Source organism: Triticum aestivum, chromosome 6D (genome assembly GCF_018294505.1).
Source record: "Triticum aestivum cultivar Chinese Spring chromosome 6D, IWGSC CS RefSeq v2.1, whole genome shotgun sequence".
In the NCBI taxonomy this organism is placed as follows: domain Eukaryota; kingdom Viridiplantae; phylum Streptophyta; class Magnoliopsida; order Poales; family Poaceae; genus Triticum; species Triticum aestivum.
In genome coordinates, this window is record NC_057811.1 from 229,009,953 (window position 1) to 229,016,191 (window position 6,239).

The window sequence follows — 6,239 nt, forward strand, 5'->3', positions numbered from 1 at the left end:
GTAGGCATCAGCGGTGGCATCTGGCTCCTGGGCTCCGGCATCTAGTTGCATCAACCGGAAAGAAGAAGAAAGGGGCAAAGGGGGAGCAAAGCAACCGTGAGTACTCATCCAAAGTACTCGCAAGCAAGGATCTACACTACATATGCAACATTACCAAAGGATGGTTGTATATGTGGACTGGGCTGCAGAAATGACAGAATAGAGAGAAGGCCTAGTCCTATCGAAGACAAGCATCTTCTGGAAACCACCATCTTGCAGCAACAGGAGGGAGTAGAGTAGCATAACTAAAGTAGTAGTAGTGTTATCAACCTCGGCCAGAGATCCTTTCTCGACTCCCTGCGAGAAAGCAATCCCAGAGCCATACTATCCAGTTATCATCAAAATCCAATTCTCATCATCATCCAGTTCTCATCACAAGTATCCAGTTCTAGTTGTATCGATCCGGATACAACTCCAAGTGTCCGTTACCGTAGGACAGGCTATCGATAGATGTTTTCTTCCCTGCAGGGGTGCACCAACTTACCCACCATGCTCAATTAACTCCGGCCGGACACACTTTCCTGGGTCATGCCCGGCCTCGACCAAACAATACGCCGCAACCCGACCTAGGCTTAATAGAGAGGTCAAGCACGCCGGACTAAACCTATGCCCCCAGGGGTCATGGGCCATCTCCCCGGGAACTCCTGCACGTTGCGTCGGCGGCCGGTGAGCAGACCTAGCTACCTCCTTAAAAAAGGCGGGAGCTTACCAGTCCAACCCGGCGCGCGCCGCTCAGTCGCATGACGTCTATTAAGTTTTGGCTGATGCATACGACACAGAACGCCCATACTATGCCCACGTGATGGTTAGTGCTATCAGGCCAAAGGCCCCTAGGATCAAATATCCAAATCGTAGTGGATTAGGAGCACGCGGTAAAAAGCAGAGACTCACGAAAGATGTGACCCCGTCGCCCCGTCTCGAGGACTTGCGGCAAGGGCTAGGAATGCCCGGCCACGCCTCGTAATTATCTCGTGGGCACCTTCCAGGTCAACCCGACTCCACATCACTCGCAATTATGCTCGCGCGGGTACCCCTCAGGGTTGACCCGTCTTTAGTAACATGGTTCAGTGTAAAGTCATAGTAACCATAGTAACCGTGTGTCCAACATCAAGGGGAAAACCCGAGGAATCACCCCGGTGAATTCCACTTGATGTAATCATCAAGGTGAACGTAAGAGGAATCACCCCCGAGGTTCACACTTGAGGGGTTGCACGACAGAGTCGTATCGGAAGTGGTTAAGGCGGAATCACCCTCGATGACCACGACCGAATAGCTACACTACAGGGTTAACATCAGAAGTGCTGTTGAGGCCTCACCCTCGGCACTCGATAGTAACCCAGTAGTGTCGAGCAACTAAGGGGAAAGTGATGTGCGGTGCCGGGGCCTGGTCTTCGATCCCGTTGATCGGGTCTTCAATGATGAAGCAGGGGCAACAAGGACAAGGTGGGGGTCACTAATGGATCACTAACCAACCTATACTAAGCAGTTTAGGATAAGCAGGTAGGTAACAATGAGCAGGTTACAGAAGCAGGCTATGCATCAGAATAGGAGCAAACAATAACAGTAGCAAAATCTAATGCAAGCATGAGAGAATGGAATGGGCGATATCGGGATGATCAAAGGGGGGGGGGCTTGCTTGATTGCTCTGGCAAGGACGGGGTCGTTGTCGACGTAGTCGATCACCGGGGCATCATTGGCCTCGGGGTCTATCGGAGAGAATAGGGGAAAGAAATAGTAAATATAAGCAAACAGATGCAACGCTAAGCATGACATGAAGATAAGCAGAACTAGGGTCGACCTAACGTAGTACTACACGTTGCAGACGAAGGGGATAAACATCCGAGGATGAATTCCCGATGTTAGGTGGATTCCGGACAAAGGAAAAGAGGGGAATTTCCAAGTTCAGCATGCTAGGGCATGTGACAGATGAACGGAACGCGTTTTCAGAATCGTTGGATTTTTCTGAGCAACTTTCATGTAGAAAACATTTCCATCCGAGTTACGGTTTATTTTCTATGAATTTTTAAAGATTAAAATATTTTCTGGAATTATTAATATTAACAGAAAAGGAATTATGATGTCAGCAGAGTGTCAACATGACATCAGCAGGTCTACAGACCCGCTGACTGGTCAAACTGGCCAGTGGGTCCCCAATGTCATAGACAGAGGGCTAGCAGTGGGTTATTTTAATTGAACAGGGGGGTTAATTAGCAGCTAGACGCCACATGTCAGTGACTAATTAGTTTAACAAGTTAATTTTATTTCTGAAAACATTTAGTTAGCCTAATTACCAGACGGGGCCCACATGTTAGTGCACAGTAACTGTGTTGACCAGAGTCAACGTGGTCAACTGGGGCGCCGGGGCCTCCTGGCAGCCTCACTAGGGTGGCCCCCATAGGGCCACATTGGCGCCAGGTCAGCATGGCGGCCGGAGCAACGCCGGCGACCAAAACGCACAGCGACGCGCACGGGAGGCCGCCGGATTTGCGCTACGGTGGCTCAAATCGGACGTGGCTGGACTCGTTCGAACGAGAAGGCGACGGTGAGGCGGTCAAGGGTGGTGGCAGAGGCTGCGGTGGTCGGGAACATCGACGACGAGCGGCGAGGCGGACGCCGGACTTCGGTCGTCATCGGGATCGGGGCTGGGTGCGTTTGCGGGCAAACCAAGCGGCTAGACGAGGCCTACGCGGTGCGGTGAGCGCGAGGGTGGCACGCACGTGACCCAAAGGTCACCGTGGCTAAGCCGGCAACAAGCGCGAGCGGCGGAGTGTTCGGTCGTCGGTGGCATCGGTGGCTATGAAACGTGGGCGAGCTAACGGAGAGGGGGAGGAGAAGCGGGAGCTCACAGCGGAGCCGTAGAAAGTGGCAGTGAGCTCGGGGAGGGCGCGAGGTAGCCGGAATTGGCGACGAACGCCGGCGATCCGAAGGTTGAAGACGAGCTCGTTCCGGTCGGAGTAGAGGCGCTCGGCTCGGTCCCGATGGCGTAGGCGACGTAGACGATGACGAGGAAGACGGTGAGCTCCAGATCAAGGCGCGGGAGGCACGGTGGCCACGGAATCGAGCGGCGACGGCGGCGAGCATTTTGGGTGAGGTGGGGAACGAGAGAGGGAGAGGCACGCAGGGGCGAATGGATGAAGATGACAAGAGGGGAGGCCACGGTGGAGATCTTATCCACCCCGACGGCCTGTAGCGGCGTGGTCGGCGAGGTGGGTTCGGCGGCGACGGCGGGCGCGCCTCGGTCGCTTGAACAGAGAACGGGGAGAAGGAGGAGGCCGTGGTGGGCTGAGCTCTAGGCACTGTGCACTTAGGCCTGTGCACAGTGGCCTTTTCTATTTTCCTTTTTTTATAGAAAGGGGGTTTAGTAATATTTTGAGCTTCCATATGATTTTGCAAAAATGTGAAACTTGGTCACATAATTACTTTGCAATATCCAGCACTGCCACAAAAGTTTGGGCATTTTTGGACTTCATTTGAATTTATTCAATAATGAAAAGGGCATTTTAAAGGCTGTTTTTGCTCTGTTAAAATGCATTAGGCCCATTTAGAAATGATGATGATGTTGTGTTCCTTAACAGTAAATAGTTTTGGATTATTTGCTAAAAGGTGAACATTTTTCCAACAAGTTTTGATCAACTTCATTTTGCACTTGCAAATTGAATTTGATTCCAAAGTGGAATTTCAAATGAGATTTGAATCAAAGGTGATTGAGCACTGTTTGGAAGAATGATTAGCTTAATCACAGTGGGTTACCGTAGCATGACACTGAGGGTGTTACAAATCTCCTCCACTACAAGAAATCTCGTCCCGAGATTTTAAGGGGTAGAGTAAGGGGGAAAACTCGGGAATGACGGAGCTCAACACATGATAGGTGCCTGGGGGCTATCTCAGTGAACATGGCATAGAGGCATCTCTCGAGTTGAAATTTAAGAAAGACGTCAAGAGCAAGGTAAGGAGTTGCAATAAGAATCTTCAACCGGGTAGGCAATCGTTTGTTTCCCGAAATAGAGGGTGAATGGGATTCAGAGCAATGGGAATAATTATTGCGTCTGATGCCAGAATAGATCGTCTCTCGGAAGGTGTCTCGGGATTTTCATAAGAAGCCAAGCGTGAGGAGTAACTTTAGAAACAGGGGTGTATAGGAGAGTCAGGTTTCGATCCTGTGGGACTATGGGTTATGGGCCCACCATGTGGGTTAAAAGCAGGAAGGCGCTAACATATTGCACAGTCATGATATCCAGGTAGGTCAGAGGATAACCTGTCAATTATGTTGGCAACAACGTTGGTACCAAGGGCGAGGGACGAAGAGAACCATTGTCCTGCTCGCAAGGCGAGGCGGACCAATAGGTAAAGTTCTCGTCCATCGGCGGCTACCGTGATGTCATCAACAATAGTAACAGGGTCTACTGACAGAGTTGTACACCGAGGTTCTTACTTAAGCAGGGATTTATCTCTGCTCAGACAAGTTAGATTACAAGAAAGGTGAAACAAACAATGGAAAGGGAAAATGTGATTATTACGATAATCACACCTATGGAAAGGAAAGGTGTTTATACCCAAGTATTAGAGTATAACTTTCCCAAGGAAAGGCAGAGCATGATAGGGCTCCAAGTATTAAACCATTTAGACAAAGGGGCAAGGACTTTATGAGGTTTACCCATACAACGGTGTGAGGGTAATTGAACGAGAAACATTTTGTATTATGCTTCTGATGTCCTTGTTGATATTCAGAAGACCACAGTCATGGCTCGATGCAGCAACGATATGGTGTCAAGTAAAGATTGGGTTCGAAGATCTCAAGAGATACTGAGAAACAATTCCAAGATTATCTCAGAACATAAGGAATAGCCAAGCACAACCAGGTCTATGTTGGCAGAAAAATCAAGATGTCATCGATGATATCTCAAATCATCGAGGGGCAGGGTCGTATTTCTAGCCATGAATTCAATTGTCATCTCAACAGAAGTCAAAATGTTGATGCTGATCACGACGCATTTGTCGAGAGGCTCTATGAAGATGCCATCGAGGAGCGATGCCATCAAGCAATAGGAAGGATGAAGCGAAAGGCTATTGGAACCACGGATACGACACAAGCTCAAATTCAAGCTTGTTGTTCGAGGCGAAATGATAAAATGAGGAAGATCGACGTAAGCTTAGCTCATCGTCGAAAATTGTGCTCCGGGAAGAAGAACCAGGTAGCACAGTTAAAATTTGGCACAAAATGATATAGCCGATCAGGCTAGGAATGACTTCAAGGATTATTAAACTCGTAAGCAATGAAAATTACTTAGAGTTATTGAATCGGAGTGTGGAATCGATTCACTTATCGGTGTTCTCGGTTGACAAACAACCCAGATCCCATGAAGTGACAAAGACAGGGTAAGGTAGTACTCCATCAAAAGTTCATAAGATGTAGTGCAATGACATGATATCCTCGAGATACCAGAGGGTAATACTCGAAGGAAGATCAAATTAGAGGTTGCGGAGATGCATTGATCTGCAGAAGGCAAGTGCTTTAACTTGTCCGAGAAATGGAATTAAAGGGGAACAATCATGGTCAGAACCACGGTTGCAAAGGACCAAACATAGATACCAGATGAACTTATAATAAGGGGATTATTATTATCACAAGAAACTTCCATGATAAGTTCCACATCAGGTCCATGGGCATGAACACAAAGGTTCAAGGTCGACTCCCACTTCTCCAATGCAAAACCTTGTAGTGTTGAAATTTTATCTGGCATAACACCAGTAGAGTATGACCTGTAGAAGTTTCTGGGTTCACACAAATTAGAAAAGGCATAGGTTCAACCCATCGGGGCATCTTAGGAACATATACCACGAACTTCAATACTACTTAACACCAGCTCGAAAGTAGAGCATGGTTCACAAAAAGAGAGGATCATGTTTACCATAGGCATTATGTGTCAGGGGAAAAGCGCACAAAGTTTTGAATATGGAGGACATTGTCGGATAATAATCCAACCAAGGATATGGCGGTCCATAAAAGATCTGATGTGAGTATCGACACTCACCCAGAAGAAGAAAGAATGCAAAAGCATCGGGTTATAGATATAACTTGATAACTTCAAAGCTAGAACACAAAGGAATTTACGATTTTCAAATCAGAAGATCTGAAGCAGAGGCTCTGATCAAAAGATAATTGAGTTGAATCGATACAGATCGACAATCAATCAAGGTTT